Source organism: Diceros bicornis, chromosome X, assembly GCF_020826845.1.
Source record: "Diceros bicornis minor isolate mBicDic1 chromosome X, mDicBic1.mat.cur, whole genome shotgun sequence".
Taxonomy (NCBI): domain Eukaryota; kingdom Metazoa; phylum Chordata; class Mammalia; order Perissodactyla; family Rhinocerotidae; genus Diceros; species Diceros bicornis.
The window spans coordinates 52023603-52043644 of NC_080781.1; positions in this window are offsets into that span (position 1 = coordinate 52023603).

A 20042-nucleotide genomic window follows, 5' to 3' on the forward strand; every position below is an offset into this window, starting at 1 on the left:
CGTTTAGCTCAGTTCTGGGCATCCTTGAGATACCTATACAAACTTGTTCCTACATAGTAACTTGCAACTTTGAATGAGAATGTGCTTGCTTACAGCAACGTGCTATATGTTCTGAATGCCCGAATTGGGAATCTGTGTCAAAACTTTGTTAGGAATTATGTGATCCTTACTAGATGGAAGTAAGGGAGATGGGGCATGAAGTTATTTCTAGGAGTATGAGACATAAAACGTTTAGCTCAGTTCTGGGCATCTTTGAAATACCTATACAAACTTGTTCCTACATAGTAACTTGCAACTTTGAATGAGAATGTGCTTGCTTACAGCAACGTGCTATATGTTCTGAATGCCCGAATTGGGAATCTGTGTCAAAACTTTGTTAGGAATTATGTGATCCTTACTAGATGGAAGTAAGGGAGTTGGGGCATGAAGTTATTTCTAGGAGTTGGAGACATACAACGTTTAGCTCAGTTCTGGGCATCCTTGAGATACCTATACAAACTTGTTCCTACATAGTATCTTGCAACTTTGAATGAGAATGTGCTTGCTTACAGCAACGTGCTATATGTTCTGAATGCCCGAATTGGGAATCTGTGTCAAAACTTTGTTAGGAATTATGTCATCCTTACTAGCTGGAAGTAAGGGAGATGGGGCATGAAGTTATTTCTAGGAGTTGGAGACATACAACGTTTAGCTCAGTTCTGGGCATCTTTGAAATAACTATACAAACTTGTTCCTACATAGTAACTTGCAACTTTGAATGAGAATGTGCTTGCTTACAGCAACGTGCTATATGTTCTGAATGCCCGAATTGGGAATCTGTGTCAAAACTTTGTTAGGAATTATGTGATCCTTACTAGATGGAAGTAAGGGAGATGGGGCATGAAGTTATTTCTAGGAGTTGGAGACATACAACGTTTAGCTCAGTTCTGGGCATCTTTGAGATACCTAGACAAACTTGTTCCTGCATAGTAACTTGCAACTTTGAATGAGAATGTGCTTGCTTACAGCAACGTCCTATATGTTCTGAATGCCCGAATTGGGAATCTGTGTCAAAACTTTGTTAGGAATTATGTGATCCTTACTAGATGGAAGTAAGGGAGATGGGGCATGAAGTTATTTCTAGGAGTTGGAGACATACAACGTTTAGCTCAGTTCTGGGCATCTTTGAAATACCTATACAAACTTGTTCCTACATAGTAACTTGCAACTTTGAATGAGAATGTGCTTGCTTACAGCAACGTACTATATGTTCTGAATGCACGAATTGGGAATCTGTGTCAAAACTTTGTTAGGAATTATGTGATCCTTACTAGCTGGAAGTAAGGGAGATGGGGATTGAAGTTATTTCTGGGAGTTGGAGACATACAACGTTTAGCTCAGTTCTGGGCATCTTTGAAATACCTATACAAACTTGTTCCTACATTGTAACTTGCAACTTTGAATGAGAATGTGCTTGCTTACAGCAACGTGCTATAGGTTCTGAATGCCCGAATTGGGAATCTGTGTCAAAACTTTGTTAGGAATTATGTGATCCTTACTAGCTGGAAGAAAGGGAGTTGGGGCATGAAGTTATTTCTAGAGGTTGGACACATACCAAGTTTAGCTCAGTTCTGGGCATCTTTGAAATACCTATACAAACTTGTTCCTACATAGTAACTTGCAACTTTGAATGAGAATGTGCTTGCTTACAGCAACGTGCTATATGTTCTGAATGCCCGAATTGGGAATCTGTGTCAAAACTTTGTTAGGAATTATGTGATCCTTACTAGCTGGAAGTAAGGGAGATGGGGCATGAAGTTATTTCTAGGAGTTGGAGACATACAACGTTTAGCTCAGTTCTGGGCATCTTTGAGATACCTATACAAACTTGTTCCTGCATAGTAACTTGCAACTTTGAATGAGAATGTGCTTGCTTACAGCAACGTGCTATATGTTCTGAATGCCCGAATTGGGAATCTGTGTCAAAACTTTGTTAGGAATTATGTGATCCTTACTAGCTGGAAGTAAGGGAGATGGGGCATGAAGTTATTTCTAGGAGTTGGAGACATACAACGTTTAGCTCAGTTCTGGGCATCTTTGAAATACCTATACAAACTTGTTCCTACATAGTAACTTGCAACTTTGAATGAGAATGTGCTTGCTTACAGCAACGTACTATATGTTCTGAATGCACGAATTGGGAATCTGTGTCAAAACTTTGTTAGGAATTATGTGATCCTTACTAGCTGGAAGTAAGGGAGATGGGGATTGAAGTTATTTCTGGGAGTTGGAGACAAACAACGTTTAGCTCAGTTCTGGGCATCTTTGAAATACCTATACAAACTTGTTCCTACATTGTAACTTGCAACTTTGAATCACAATGTGCTTGGTTACAGCAACGTGCTATATGTTCTGAATGCCTGAATTGGGAATCTGTGTCAAAACTTTGTTAGGAATTATGTCATCCTTACTAGCTGGAAGTAAGGGAGTTGGGGGATGAAGTTATTTCTAGAGGTTGGACACATACCAAGTTTAGCTCAGTTCTGGGCATCTTTGAAATACCTATACAAACTTGTTCCTACATAGTAACTTGCAACTTTGAATGAGAATGTGCTTGCTTACAGCAACGTGCTATATGTTCTGAATGCCCGAATTGGGAATGTGTGTCAAAACTTTGTTAGGAATTATGTGATCCTTACTAGCTGGAAGTAAGGGAGATGGGGCATGAAGTTATTTCTAGGAGGTGGACACATACCCACTTTAGTTCAGTTCTGGGCATCTTTGAAATACCTATACAAACTTGTTCCTACATAGTAACTTGCTTCTTAGAATGAGAATGTGCTTGCTTACAGCAACGTGCTATATGTTCTTAATGCCCGAATTGGAAATCAGTGTCAAATCTTTGTTAGGAATTATGTGATCCTCACTAGCTGGAAGTAAGGGAGATGGGGCGTGAAGTTATTTCTAGGAGTTGGAGACATACAAATTTAGCTCAGTTCTGGGCATCTTTGAAATACCTATACAAACTTGTTCCTACATAGTAACTTGCAACTTTGAATGAGAATGTGCTTGCTTACAGCAACGTGCTATATGTTATGAATGCCCGAATTGGGAATCTGTGTCAAAACTTTGTTAGGAATTATGTGAACCTCAATAGCTGGAAGTAAGGGAGATGGGGCATGAAGTTATTTCTAGGAGTTGGAGACATACAACGTTTAGCTCAGTTCTGGGCATCTTTGAAATACCTATACAAACTTGTTCCTACATTGTAACTTGCAACTTTGAATCAGAATGTGCTTGGTTACAGCAACGTGCTATATGTTCTGAATGCCCGAATTGGGAATCTGTGTCAAAACTTTGTTAGGAATTATGTGATCCTTACTAGCTGGAAGTAAGGGAGATGGGGCATGAAGTTATTTCTAGAGGTTGGACACATACCAAGTTTAGCTCAGTTCTGGGCATCTTTGAAATACCTATACAAACTTGTTCCTACATAGTAACTTGCAACTTTGAATGAGAATGTGCTTGCTTACAGCAACGTGCTATATGTTCTGAATTCCCGAATTGGGAATCTGTGTCAAAACTTTGTTAGGAATTATGTGATCCTCACTAGCTGGAAGAAAGGGAGATGGGGCATGAAGTTATTTCTAGGAGTTGGAGACATAAAACGTTTAGCTCAGTTCTGGGAATCTTTGAAATACCTATACAAACTTGTTCCTACATAGTAACTTGCAACTTTGAATGAGAATGTGCTTGATTACAGCAACGTGCTATATGTTCTGAATGCCCGAATTGGGAATCTGTGTCAAAACTTTGTTAGGAATTATGTGATCCTCACTAGCTGGAAGTAAGGGAGATGGGGCATGAAGTTATTTCTAGGAGTTGGAGACATACAACGTTTAGCTCAGTTCTGGGCATCTTTGAAATACCTATACAAACTTGTTCCTACATAGTAACTTGCAACTTTGAATGAGAAGGTGCTTGCTTACAGCAACGTGCTATATGTTCTGAATGCCCGAATTGGGAATCTGTGTCAAAACTTTGTTAGGAATTATGTGATCCTTACTAGCTGGAAGTAAGGGAGATGGGGCATGATGTTATTTCTAGGAGTTGGAGACATACAACGTTTAGCTCAGTTCTGGGCATCTTTGAAATACCTATACAAACTTGTTCCTACATAGTAACTTGCAACTTTGAATGAGAATGTGCTTGCTTACAGCAACGTGCTATATGTTCTGAATGCCCGAATTGGGAATCTGTGTCAAAACTTTGTTAGGAATTATGTGATCCTTACTAGCTGGAAGTAAGTGAGATGGGGCATGAATTTATTTCTAGGAATTGGAGACATACCAAGTTAAGATCAGTTCTGGGCATCTTTGAAATACCTATACAAACTTGTTCCTACATAGGAACTTGCAACTTTGAATGAGAATGTGCTTGCTTACAGCAACGTGCTATATGTTCTGAATGCCCGAATTGGGAATCTGTGTCAAAACTTTGTTAGGAATTATGTGATCCTTACTAGCTGGAAGTAAGGGAGATGGGGCATGAATTTATTTCTAGGAATTGGAGACATACCAAGTTAAGATCAGTTCTGGGCATCTTTGAAATACCTATACAAACTTGTTCCTACATAGGAACTTGCAACTTTGAATGAGAATGTGCTTGCTTACAGCAACGTGCTATATGTTCTGAATGCCCGAATTGGGAATCTGTGTCAAAACTTTGTTAGGAATTATGTGATCCTTACTAGCTGGAAGTAAGGGAGATGGGGCATGAAGTTATTACTACGAGGTGTACACATACCCACTTTAGCTCAGTTCTGGGCATCTTTGAAATACCTATACAAACTTGTTCCTACATAGTAACTTGCTTCTTAGAATGAGAATGTGCTTGCTTACAGCAACGTGCTATATGTTCTGAATGCCCGAATTGGAAATCAGTGTCAAAACTTTGTTAGGAATTATGTGATCCTCACTAGCTGGAAGTAAGGGAGATGGGGCATGAAGTTATTTCTAGGAGTTGGAGACATACCAAGTTTAGCTCAGTTCTGGGCATCTTTGAAATACCTATACAAACTTGTTCCTACATAGTAACTTGCAACTTTGAATGAGAATGTGCTTGCTTACAGCAACGTGGTATATGTTCCGAATGCCCGAATTGGGAATCTGTGTCAAAACTTTGTTAGGAATTATGTGATCCTCACTAGCTGGAAGTAAGGGAGATGGGGCATGAATTTATTTCTAGGAGTTGGAGACATACAGCGTTTAGCTCAGTTCTGGGCATCTTTGAAATACCTATACAAACTTGTTCCTACATAGTAACTTGCAACTTTGAATGAGAATGTGCTTGCTTACAGCAACGTGTTATATGTTCTGAATGCCCGAATTGGGAATCTGTGTCAAAACTTTGTTAGGAATTATGTGATCCTTACTAGCTGGAAGTATGGGAGTTGGGGCATGAAGTTATTTCTAGAGGTTGGACACATACCAAGTTTAGCTCAGTTCTGCGCATCTTTGAAATACCTATGCAAACTTGTTCCTACATAGTAACTTGCATCTTTGAATGAGAATGTTCTTGCTTACAGCAACGTGCTTTATGTTCTGAATGCCCGAATTGGGAATCTGTGTCAAAACTTTGTTAGGAATTATGTGATCCTTACTAGCTGGAAGTAAGGGAGATGTGTCATGAAGTTATTTCTAGGAGTTGGAGACATACAACGTTTAGCTCAGTTCTGGGCATCTTTGAAATACCTATACAAACTTGTTCCTACATAGTAACTTGCAACTTTGAATGAGAATGTGCTTGCTTACAGCAACGTGCTATATGTTCTGAATGCCCGAATTGGGAATCTGTGTCAAAACTTTGTTAGGAATTATGTGATCCTTACTAGCTGGAAGTAAGGGAGATGGGGCATGAAGTTATTTCTAGGAGTTTGAGACATACAACGTTTAGCTCAGTTCTGGGCATCTTTGAAATACCTATACAAACTTGTTCCTACATAGTAACTTGCAACTTTGAATGAGAATGTGCTTGCTTACAGCAACGTGCTATATGTTCTGAATGCCCGAATTGGGAATCTGTGTTAAAACTTTGTTAGGAATTATGTGATCCTTACTAGCTGGAAGTAAGGGAGATGGGGCATGAAGTTATTTCTAGGCGTTGGAGACATACCAAGATTAGCTCAGTTCTGGGCATCTTTGAAATACCTATACAAACTTGTTCCTACATAGTAACTTGCTTCTTGGAACGGGAATGTGCTTGCTCACAGCAACGTGCTATATGTTCTGAATGCCCGAATTGGAAATCAGTGTCATAACTTTGTTAGGAATTATGTGATCCTCACTAGCTGGAAGTAAGGGAGATGGGGCATGAAGTTATTTCTAGGAGTTGGAGACATACAACGTTTAGCTCAGTTCTGGGCATCTTTGAAATACCTATAAAAACTTGTTCCTACATAGTATCTTGCAACTTTGAATGAGTACGTGCTTGCTGACAGCAACGTGCTATATGTTCTGAATGCCCGAATTGGGAATGTGTGTCAAAACTTTGTTAGGAATTATGTGATCATTACTAGCTGGAAGTAAGGGAGATGGGGCATGAAGTTATTTCTAGGAGGTGGACACATACCCAATTTAGCTCAGTTCTGGGAATCTTTGAAATACCTATACAAACTTGTTCCTACATAGTAACTTGCAACTTTGAATGAGAATGTGCTTGCTTACAGCAACGTGCTATATGTTCTGAATGCCCGATTTGGGAATCTGTGTCAAAACTTTGTTAGGAATTATGTGATCCTTACTAGCTGGAAGTAAGGGAGATGGGGCATGAAGTTATTACTAGGAGGTGGACACATACCCACTTTAGCTCAGTTCTGGGCATCTTTGAAATACCTATACAAACTTGTTCCTACATAGTAACTTGCTTCTTAGAATGAGAATGTGCTTGCTTACAGCAACGTGCTATATGTTCTGAATGCCCGAATTGGAAATCAGTGTCAAAACTTTGTTAGGAATTATGTGATCCTCACTAGCTGGAAGTAAGGGAGATGGGGCATGAAGTTATTTCTAGGAGTTGGAGACATACCAAGTTTAGCTCAGTTCTGGGCATCTTTGAAATACCTATACAAACTTGTTCCTACATAGTAACTTGCAACTTTGAATGAGAATGTGCTTGCTTACAGCAACGTGCTATATGTTCCGAATGCCCGAATTGGGAATCTGTGTCAAAACTTTGTTAGGAATTATGTGATCCTCACTAGCTGGAAGTAAGGGAGATGGGGCATGAATTTATTTCTAGGAGTTGGAGACATACAGCGTTTAGCTCAGTTCTGGGCATCTTTGAAATACCTATACAAACTTGTTCCTACATAGTAACTTGCAACTTTGAATGAGAATGTGCTTGCTTACAGCAACGTGTTATATGTTCTGAATGCCCGAATTGGGAATCTGTGTCAAAACTTTGTTAGGAATTATGTGATCCTTACTAGCTGGAAGTATGGGAGTTGGGGCATGAAGTTATTTCTAGAGGTTGGACACAAACCAAGTTTAGCTCAGTTCTGCGCATCTTTGCAATACCTATGCAAACTTGTTCCTACATAGTAACTTGCATCATTGAATGAGAATGTTCTTGCTTACAGCAACGTGCTTTATGTTCTGAATGCCCGAATTGGGAATCTGTGTCAAATCTTTGTTAGGAATTATGTGATCCTTACTAGCTGGACGTAAGGGAGATGGGGCATGAAGTTATTTCTAGGAGTTGGAGACATACAACGTTTAGCTCAGTTCTGGGCATCTTTGAAATACCTATACAAACTTGTTCCTACATAGTAACTTGCAAATTTGAATGAGAATGTGCTTGCTTACAGCAACGTGCTATATGTTCTGAATGCCCGAATTGGGAATCTGTGTCAAAACTTTGTTAGGAATTATGTGATCCTTACTAGCTGGAAGTAAGGGAGATGGGGCATGAAGTTATTTCTAGGAGTTTGAGACATACAACGTTTAGCTCAGCTCTGGGCATCTTTGAAATACCTATACAAACCTGTTCCTACATAGTAACTTGCAACTTTGAATGAGAATGTGCTTGCTTACAGCAACGTGCTATATGTTCTGAATGCCCGAATTGGGAATCTGTGTCAAAACTTTGTTAGGAATTATGTGATCCTTACTAGCTGGAAGTAAGGGAGATGGGGCATGAAGTTATTTCTAGGAGTTGGAGACATACCAAGATTAGCTCAGTTCTGGGCATCTTTGAAATACCTATACAAACTTGTTCCTACATAGTAACTTGCAACTTTGAATGAGAATGTGCTTGCTTACAGCAACGTGCTATATGTTCTGAATGCCCGAATTGGGAATCTGTGTCAAAACTTTGTTAGGAATTATGTGATCCTTACTAGCTGGAAGTAAGGGAGTTGGAGGATGAAGTTATTTCTAGGAGGTGGACACATACCCACTTTAGCTCAGTTCTGGGCATCTTTGAAATACCTATACAAACTTGTTCCTACATAGTAACTTGCTTCTTGGAATGGGAATGTGCTTGCTCACAGCAACGTGCTATATGTTCTGAATGCCCGAATTGGAAATCAGTGTCATAACTTTGTTAGGAATTATGTGATCCTCACTAGCTGGAAGTAAGGGAGATGGGGCATGAAGTTATTTCTAGGAGTTGGAGACATACAACGTTTAGCTCAGTTCTGGGCATCTTTGAAATACCTATACAAACTTGTTCCTACATAGTAACTTGCAACTTTGAATGAGAACGTGCTTGCTGACAGCAACGTGCTATATGTTCTGAATGCCCGAATTGGGAATGTGTGTCAAAACTTTGTTAGGAATTATGTGATCATTACTAGCTGGAAGTAAGGGAGATGGGGCATGAAGTTATTTCTAGGAGGTGGACACATACCCACTTTAGCTCAGTTCTGGGAATCTTTGAAATACCTATACAAACTTGTTCCTACATAGTAACTTGCAACTTTGAATGAGAATGTGCTTGCTTACAGCAACGTGCTATATGTTCTGAATGCCCGATTTGGGAATCTGTGTCAAAACTTTGTTAGGAATTATGTAATCCTTACTAGCTGGAAGTAAGTTAGTTGGGGCATGAAGTTATTTCTAGAGGTTGGACACATACCAAGTTTAGCTCAGTTCTGGGCATCTTTGAAATACCTATACAAACTTGTTCCTACATAGTAACTTGCTTCTTAGAATGAGAATGTGCTTGCTTACAGCAACGTGCTATATGTTCTGAATGCCCGAATTGGAAATCAGTGTCAAAACTTTGTTAGGAATTATGTGATCCTCACTAGCTGGAAGTAAGGGAGATGGGGCATGAAGTTATTTGTAGGAGTTGGAGACATACAACGTTTAGCTCAGTTCTGGGCATCTTTGAAATACCTATACAAACTTGTTCCTACATAGTAACTTGCAACTTTGAATGAGAATGTGCTTGCTTACAGCAACGTGCTATATGTTCTGAATGCCCGAATTGGGAATCTGTGTCAAAACTTTGTTAGGAATTATGTGATCCTTACTAGCTGGAAGTAAGGGAGATGGGGCATGAAGTTATTTCTAGGAGTTGGAGACATACAACGTTTAGCTCAGTTCTGGGCATCTTTGAAATACCTATACAAACTTGTTCCTACATTGTAACTTGCAACTTTGAATCACAAGGTGCTTGGTTACAGCAACGTGCTATAAGTTCTGAATGCCCGAATTGGGAATCTGTGTCAAAACTTTGTTAGGAATTATGTGATCCTTACTAGCTGGAAGTAAGGGAGTTGGGGGATGAAGTTATTTCTAGAGGTTGGACACATACCAAGATTAGCTCAGTTCTGGGCATCTTTGAAATACCTATACAAACTTGTTCCTACATAGTAACTTGCTTCTTGGAATGGGAATGTGCTTGCTCACAGCAACGTGCTATATGTTCTGAATGCCCGAATTGGAAATCAGTGTCAAAACTTTGTTAGGAATTATGTGATCCTCACTAGCTGGAAGTAAGGGAGATGGGGCATGAAGTTATTTCTAGGAGTTGGAGACATACAACGTTTAGCTCAGTTCTGGGCATCTTTGAAATACCTATACAAACTTGTTCCTACATAGTAACTTGCAACTTTGAATGAGAATGTGCTTGCTTACAGCAACGTGCTATATGCTCTGAATGCCCGAATTGGGAATGTGTGTCAAAACTTTGTTAGGAATTATGTGATCATTACTAGCTGGAAGTAAGGGAGATGGGGCATGAAGTTATTTCTAGGAGGTGGACACATACCCACTGTAGCTCAGTTCTGGGAATCTTTGAAATACCTATACAAACTTGTTCCTACATAGTAACTTGCTTCTTAGAATGAGAATGTGCTTGCTTACAGCAACGTGCTATATGTTCTGAATGCCCGAATTGGAAATCAGTGTCAAAAATTGTTAGGAATTATGTGATCCTCACTAGCTGGAAGTAAGGGAGATGGGGCATGAAGTTATTTCTAGGAGTTGGAGACATACAACATTTAGCTCAGTTCTGGGCATCTTTGAAATACCTATACAAACTTGTTCCTACATAGTAACTTGCAACTTTGAATGAGAATGTGCTTGCTTACAGCAACGTGCTATATGTTCTGAATGCCCGAATTGGAAATCTGTGTCAAAACTTTGTTAGGAATTATGTGATCCTCACTAGCTGGAAGTAAGGGAGATGGAGCATGAAGTTATTTCTAGGAGTTGGAGACATACAACGTTTAGCTCAGTTCTGGGCATCTCTGAAATACCTATACAAACTTGTTCCTACATAGTAACTTGCAACTTTGAATGAGAATGTGCTTGCTTACAGCAACGTGCTATATGTTCTGAATGCCCGATTTGGGAATCTGTGTCAAAACTTTGTTAGGAATTATGTGATCCTTACTAGCTGGAAGTAAGTTAGTTGGGGCATGAAGTTATTTCTAGAGGTTGGACACATACCAAGTTTAGCTCAGTTCTGGGCATCTTTGAAATACCTATACAAACTTGTTCCTACATAGTAACTTGCTTCTTAGAATGAGAATGTGCTTGCTTACAGCAACGTGCTATATGTTCTGAATGCCCGAATTGGAAATCAGTGTCAAAACTTTGTTAGGAATTATGTGATCCTCACTAGCTGGAAGTAAGGGAGATGGGGCATGAAGTTATTTCTAGGAGTTGGAGACATACAACGTTTAGCTCAGTTCTGGGCATCTTTGAAATACCTATACAAACTTGTTCCTACATAGTAACTTGCAACTTTGAATGAGAATGTGCTTGCTTACAGCAACGTGCTATATGTTCTGAATGCCCGAATTGGGAATCTGTGTCAAAACTTTGTTAGGAATTATGTGATCCTTACTAGCTGGAAGTAAGGGAGATGGGGCATGAAGTTATTTCTAGGAGTTGGAGACATACAACGTTTAGCTCAGTTCTGGGCATCTTTGAAATACCTATACAAACTTGTTCCTACATTGTAACTTGCAACTTTGAATCACAATGTGCTTGGTTACAGCAACGTGCTATAAGTTGTGAATGCCCGAATTGGGAATCTGTGTCAAAACTTTGTTAGGAATTATGTGATCCTTACTAGCTGGAAGTAAGGGAGTTGGGGGATGAAGTTATTTCTAGAGGTTGGACACATACCAAGATTAGCTCAGTTCTGGGCATCTTTGAAATACCTATACAAACTTGTTCCTACATAGTAACTTGCAACTTTGAATGAGAATGTGCTTGCTTACAGCAACGTGCTATATGTTCTGAATGCCCGAATTCGGAATGTGTGTCAAAACTTTGTTAGGAATTATGTGATCATTACTAGCTGGAAGTAAGGGAGATGGGGCATGAAGTTATTTCTAGGAGGTGGACACATACCCACTTTAGCTCAGTTCTGGGCTTCTTTGAAATACCTATACAAACTTGTTCCTACATAGTAACTTGCTTCTTAGAATGAGAATGTGCTTGCTTACAGCAACGTGCTATATGTTCTGAATGCCCGAATTGGAAATCAGTGTCAAATCTTTGTTAGGAATTATGTGATCCTCACTAGCTGGAAGTAAGGGAGATGGGGCATGAAGTTATTTCTAGGAGTTGAGACATACAACGTTTAGCTCAGTTCTGGGCATCTTTGAAATACCTATACAAACTTGTTCCTACATAGTAACTTGCAACTTTGAATGAGAATGTGCTTGCTTACAGCAACGTGCTATATGTTCTGAATTCCCGAATTGGGAATCTGTGTCAAAACTTTGTTAGGAATTATGTGATCCTCACTAGCTGGAAGAAAGGGAGATGGGGCATGAAGTTATTTCTAGGAGTTGGAGACATAAAACGTTTAGCTCAGTTCTGGGCATCTTTGAAATACCTATACAAACTTGTTCCTACATAGTAACTTGCAACTTTGAATGAGAATGTGCTTGCTTACAGCAACGTGCTATATGTTCTGAATGCCCCAATTGGGAATCTGTGTCAAAACTTTGTTAGGAATTATGTGATCCTCACTAGCTGGAAGTAAGGGAGATGGGGCATGAAGTTATTTCTAGGAGTTGGAGACATACAACGTTTAGCTCAGTTCTGGGCATCTTTGAAATACCTATACAAACTTGTTCCTACATAGTAACTTGCAACTTTGAATGAGAAGGTGCTTGCTTACAGCAACGTGCTATATGTTTTGAATGCCCGAATTGGGAATCTGTGTCAAAACTTTGTTAGGAATTATGTGATCCTTACCACCTGGAAGTAAGGGAGATGGGGCATGAAGTTATTTCTAGGAGTTGGAGACATACAACCTTTAGCTCAGTTCTGGGCATCTTTGAAATACCTATACAAACTTGTTCCTACATAGTAACTTGCAACTTTGAATGAGAATGTGCTTGCTTACAGCAACGTGCTATATGTTCTGAATGCCCGAATTGGGAATCTGTGTCAAAACTTTGTTAGGAATTATGTGATCCTTACTAGCTGGAAGTAAGGGAGATGGGGCATGAAGTTATTTCTAGGAGTTTGAGACATACAACGTTTAGCTCAGTTCTGGGCATCTTTGAAATACCTATACAAACTTGTTCCTACATAGTAACTTGCAACTTTGAATGAGAATGTGCTTGCTTACAGCAACGTGCTATATGTTCTGAATGCCCGATTTGGGAATCTGTGTCAAAACTTTGTTAGGAATTATGTGATCCTTACTAGCTGGAAGTAAGGGAGATGGGGCATGAAGTTATTTCTAGGAGTTGGAGACATACCAAGATTAGCTCAGTTCTGGGCATCTTTGAAATACCTATACAAACTTGTTCCTACATAGTAACTTGCAACTTTGAATGAGAATGTGCTTGCTTAGAGCAACGTGCTATATGTTCTGAATGCCCGAATTGGGAATCTGTGTCAAAACTTTGTTAGGAATTATGTGATCCTTACTAGCTGGAAGTAAGGGAGATGGGGCATGAAGTTATTTCTAGGAGGTGGACACATACCCACTTTAGCTCAGTTCTGGGCATCTTTGAAATACCTATACAAACTTGTTCCTACATAGTAACTTGCTTCTTAGAATGAGAATGTGCTTGCTTACAGCAACGTGCTATATGTTCTGAATGCCCGAATTGGAAATCAGTGTCAAAACTTTGTTAGGAATTATGTGATCCTCACTAGCTGGAAGTAAGGGAGATGGGGCATGAAGTTATTTCTAGGAGTTGGAGACATACAACGTTTAGCTCAGTTCTGGGCATCTTTGAAATACCTATACAAACTAGTTCCTACATAGTAACTTGCAACTTTGAATGAGAATGTGCTTGCTTACAGCAACGTGCTATATGTTCTGAATGCCCGAATTGGAAATCTGTGTCAAAACTTTGTTAGGAATTATGTGATCCTCACTAGCTGGAAGTAAGGGAGATGGGGCATGAAGTTATTTCTAGGAGTTGGAGACATACAACGTTTAGCTCAGTTCTGGGCATCTTTGAAATACCTATACAAACTTGTTCCTACATAGTAACTTGCAACTTTGAATGAGAATGTGCTTGCTTACTGCAACGTGCTATATGTTCTGAATGCCCGATTTGGGAATCTGTGTCAAAACTTTGTTAGGAATTATGTGATCCTTACTAGCTGGAAGTAAGGGAGTTGGGGCATGAAGTTATTTCTAGAGGTTGGACACATACCAAGTTTAGCTCAGTTCTGGGCATCTTTGAAATACCTATACAAACTTGTTCCTACATAGTAACTTGCAACTTTGAATGAGAATGTGCTTGCTTACAGCAACGTGCTATATGTTCTGAATTCCCGAATTGGGAATCTGTGTCAAAACTTTGTTAGGAATTATGTGATCCTTACTAGATGGAAGTAAGGGAGTTGGGGCATGAAGTTATTTCTAGGAGTTGGAGACATACAACGTTTAGCTCAGTTCTGGGCATCTTTGAAATACCTATACAAACTTGTTCCTACATAGTAACTTGCAACTTTGAATGAGAATGTGCTTGCTTACAGCAACGTGCTATATGTTCTGAATGCCCGAATTGGGAATCTGTGTCAAAACTTTGTTAGGAATTATGTGATCCTTACTAGCTGGAAGTAAGGGAGTTTTGCATGAAGTTATTTCTAGAGGTTGGACACATACCAAGTTTAGCTCAGTTCTGGGCATCTTTGAAATACCTATACAAACTTGTTCCTACATAGTAACTTGCAACTTTGAATGAGAATGTGCTTGCTTACAGCAACGTGCTATATGTTCTGAATGCCCGAATTGGGAATCTGTGTCAAAACTTTGTTAGTAATTATGTGATCCTTACTAGATGGAAGTAAGGGAGATGGGGCACGAAGTTATTTCTAGGAGTTGGAGACATACAACGTTTAGCTCAGTTCTGGGCATCTTTGAGATATCTATACAAACTTGTTCCTACATAGTAACTTGCAACTTTGAATGAGAATGTGCTTGCTTACAGCAACGTGCTATAGGTTCTGAATGCCCGAATTTGGAATCTGTGTCAAAACTTTGCTAGGAATTATGTGATCCTTACTAGCTGGAAGTAAGGGAGATGGGGCATGAAGTTATTTCTAGAGGTTGGACACATACCAAGTTTAGTTCAGTTCTGGGCATCTTTGAAATACCTATACAAACTTGTTCCTACATAGTAACTTGCAACTTTGAATGAGAATGTACTTGCTTACAGCAACGTGCTATATGTTCTGAATGCCCGAATTGGGAATCTGTGTCAAAACTTTGTTAGGAATTATGTGATCCTTACTAGCTGGAAGTAAGGGAGATGGGGCATGATGTTATTTCTAGGAGTTGGAGACATACAACGTTTAGCTCAGTTCTGGGCATCTTTGAAATACCTATACAAACTTGTACCTACATAGTAACTTGCAACTTTGAATGAGAATGTGCTTGCTTACAGCAACGTGCTATATGTTCTGAATGCCCGAATTTGGAATCTGTGTCAAAACTTTGTTAGGAATTATGTGATCCTTACTAGCTGGAAGTAAGGGAGTTTTGCATGAAGTTATTTCTAGAGGTTGGACACATACCAAGTTTAGCTCAGTTCTGGGCATCTTTGAAATACCTATACAAACTTGTTCCTACATAGTAACTTGCAACTTTGAATGAGAATGTGCTTGCTTACAGCAACGTGCTATATGTTCTGAATGCCCGAATTGGGAATCTGTGTCAAAACTTTGTTAGGAATTATGTGATCGTTACTAGATGGAAGTAAGGGAGATGGGGCATGAAGTTATTTCTAGGAGTTGGAGACATACAACGTTTAGCTCAGTTCTGGGCATCTTTGAGATACCTATACAAACTTGTTCCTACATAGTAACTTGCAACTTTGAATGAGAATGTGCTTGCTTACAGCAACGTGCTATAGGTTCTGAATGCCCGAATTTGGAATCTGTGTCAAAACTTTGTTAGGAATTATGTGATCCTTACTAGCTGGAAGAAAGGGAGTTGGGGCATGAAGTTATTTCTAGAGGTTGGACACATACCAAGTTTAGTTCAGTTCTGGGCATCTTTGAAATACCTATACAAACTTGTTCCTACATAGTAACTTGCAACTTTGAATGAGAATGTACTTGCTTACAGCAACGTGCTATATGTTCTGAATGCCCGAATTGGGAATCTGTGTCAAAACTTTGTTAGGAATTATGTGATCCTTACTAGCTGGAAGTAAGGGAGTTGGGGGATGAAGTTATTTCTAGAGGTTGGACACATACCAAGTTTAGCTCAGTTCTGGGCATCTTTGAAATACCTATACAAACTAGTTCCTACATAGTAACTTGCTTCTTTGAATGAGAATGTGCTTGCTTACAGCAACGTGCTATATGTTCTGAATGCCCGAATTGGAAATCAGTGTCAAAACTTTGTTAGGAATTATGTGATCCTCACTAGCTGGAAGTAAGGGAGATGGGGCATGAAGTTATTTCTAGGAGTTGGAGACATACAACGTTTAGCTCAGTTCTGGGCATCTTTGAAATACCTATACAAACTTGTTCCTACATAGTAACTTGCAACTTTGAATGAGAATGTGCTTGCTTACAGCAACGTGCTATATGTTCTGAATGCCCGAATTTGGAATCTGTGTCAAAACTTTGTTAGGAATTATGTGATCCTTACTAGCTGGAAGTAAGGGAGATGGGGCATGAAGTTATTTCTAGGAGTTGGAGACATACAACGTTTAGCTCAGTTCTGGGCATCTTTGAAATACCTATACAAACTTGTTCCTACATAGTAACTTGCAACTTTGAATCAGAATGTGCTTGGTTACAGCAACGTGCTTTATGTTCTGAATGCCCTAATTGGGAATCTGTGTCAAAACTTTGTTAGGAATTATGTGATCCTTACTAGCTGGAAGTAAGGGAGTTGGGGGATGAAGTTATTTCTAGAGGTTGGACACATACCAAGATTAGCTCAGTTCTGGGCATCTTTGAAATACCTATACAAACTTGTTCCTACATAGTAACTTGCAACTTTGAATGAGAATGTGCTTGCTTACAGCAACGTGCTATATGTTCTGAATGCCCGAATTGGGAATGTGTGTCAAAACTTTGTTAGGAATTATGTGATCATTACTAGCTGGAAGTAAGGGAGATGGGGCATGAAGTTATTTCTAGGAGGTGGACACATACCCACTTTAGCTCAGTTCTGGGCATCTTTGAAAAACCTATACAAACTTGTTCCTACATAGTAACTTGCTTCTTAGAATGAGAATGTGCTTGCTTACAGCAACGTGCTATATGTTCTGAATGCCCGAATTGGAAATCAGTGTCAAATCTTTGTTAGGAATTATGTGATCCTCACTAGCTGGAAGTAAGGGAGATGGGGCATGAAGTTATTTCTAGGAGTTGGAGACATACAACGTTTAGCTCAGTTCTGGGAATCATTTAAATACCTATACAAACTTGTTCCTACATAGTAACTTGCAACTTTGAATGGCAATGTGCTTGCTTACAGCAACGTGCTATATGTTATGAATGCCCGAATTGGGAATCTGTGTCAAAACTTTGTTAGGAATTATGTGAACCTCAATAGCTGGAAGTAAGGGAGATGGGGCATGAAGTTATTTCTAGGAGTTGGAGACATACAACTTTTAGCTCAGTTCTGGGCATCTTTGAAATACCTATACAAACTTGTTCCTACATTGTAACTTGCAACTTTGAATCAGAATGTGCTTGGTTACAGCAACGTGCTATATGTTCTGAATGCCCGAATTGGGAATCTGTGTCAAAACTTTGTTAGGAATTATGTGATCCTCACTAGCTGGAAGAAAGGGAGATGGGGCATGAAGTTATTTCTAGGAGTTGGAGACATACAACGTTTAGCTCAGTTCTGGGCATCTTTGAAATACCTATACAAACTTGTTCCTACATAGTAACTTGCAACTTTGAATGAGAATGTGCTTGCTTACAGCAACGTGCTATATGTTCTGAATGCCCGAATTGGGAATCTGTGTCAAAACTTTGTTAGGAATTATGTGATCCTCACTAGCTGGAAGTAAGGGAGATGGGGCATGAAGTTATTTCTAGGAGTTGGAGACATACAACGTTTAGCTCAGTTCTGGGCATCTTTGAAATACCTAAACAAACTTGTTCCTACATAGTAACTTGCAACTTTGAATGAGAAGGTGCTTGCTTACAGCAACGTGCTATATGTTCTGAATGCCCGAATTGGGAATCTGTGTCAAAACTTTGTTAGGAATTATGTGATCCTTACCACCTGGAAGTAAGGGAGATGGGGCATGAATTTATTTCTAGGAGTTGGAGACATACAACGTTTAGCTCAGTTCTGGGCATCTTTGAAATACCTATACAAACTTGTTCCTACATAGTAACTTGCAACTTTGAATGAGAATGTGCTTGCTTACAGCAACGTGCTATATGTTCTGAATGCCCGAATTGGGAATCTGTGTCAAAACATTGTTAGGAATTATGTGATCCTTACTAGCTGGAAGTAAGGGAGATGGGGCATGTAGTTATTTCTAGGAGTTGGAGACATACAACGTTTAGCTCAGTTCTGGGCATCTTTGAAATACCTATACAAACTTGTTCCTACATAGTAACTTGCAACTTTGAATGAGAATGTGCTTGCTTACAGCAACGTGCTATATGTTCTGAATGCCCGATTTGGGAATCTGTGTCAAAACTTTGTTAGGAATTATGTGATCCTTACTAGCTGGAAGTAAGGGAGTTGGGGCATGAAGTTATTTCTAGAGGTTGGACACATACCAAGTTTAGCTCAGTTCTGGGCATCTTTGAAATACCTATACAAACTTGTTCCTACATAGTAACTTGCAACTTTGAATGAGAATGTGCTTGCTTACAGCAACGTGCTATATGTTCTGAATGCCCGAATTGGGAATCTGTGTCAAAACTTTGTTAGGAATTATGTGATCCTTACTAGCTGGAAGTAAGGGAGATGGGGCATGAATTTATTTCTAGGAATTGGAGACATACCAAGTTAAGATCAGTTCTGGGCATCTTTGAAATACCTATACAAACTTGTTCCTACATAGGAACTTGCAACTTTGAATGAGAATGTGCTTGCTTACAGCAACGTGCTATATGATCTGAATGCCCGAATTGGGAATCTGTGTCAAAACTTTGTTAGGAATTATGTGATCCTTACTAGCTGGAAGTAAGGGAGATGGGGCATGAAGTTATTACTAGGAGGTGGACACATACCCACTTTAGCTCAGTTCTGGGCATCTTTGATATACCTATACAAACTTATTCCTACATAGTAACTTGCAACTTTGAATGAGAATGTGCTTGCTTACAGCAACGTGCTATATGTTCTGAATGCCCGATTTGGGAATCTGTGTCAAAACTTTGTTAGGAATTATGTGATCCTTACTAGCTGGAAGTAAGGGAGTTGGGGCATGAAGTTATTTCTAGAGGTTGGACACATACCAAGTTTAGCTCAGTTCTGGGCATCTTTGAAATACCTATACAAACTTGTTCCTACATAGTAACTTGCAACTTTGAATGAGAATGTGCTTGCTTACAGCAACGTGCTATATGTTCTGAATTCCCGAATTGGGAATCTGTGTCAAAACTTTGTTAGGAATTATGTGATCCTCACTAGCTGGAAGAAAGGGAGATGGGGCATGAAGTTATTTCTAGTAGTTGGAGACATAAAACGTTTAGCTCAGTTCTGGGCATCTTTGAAATACCTATACAAACTTGTTCCTACATAGTAACTTGCAACTTTGAATGAGAATGTGCTTGCTTACAGCAACGTGCTATATGTTCTGAATGCCCGAATTGGGAATCTGTGTCAAAACTTTGTTAGGAATTATGTGATCCTCACTAGCTGGAAGTAAGGGAGATGGGGCATGAAGTTATTTCTAGGAGTTGGAGACATACAACGTTTAGCTCAGTTCTGGGCATCTTTGAAATACCTATACAAACTTGTTCCTACATAGTAACTTGCAACTTGGAATGAGAAGGTGCTTGCTTACAGCAACGTGCTATATGTTCTGAATGCCCGAATTGGGAATCTGTGTCAAAACTTTGTTAGGAATTATGTGATCCTTACCACCTGGAAGAAAGGGAGATGGGCCATGAAGTTATTTCTAG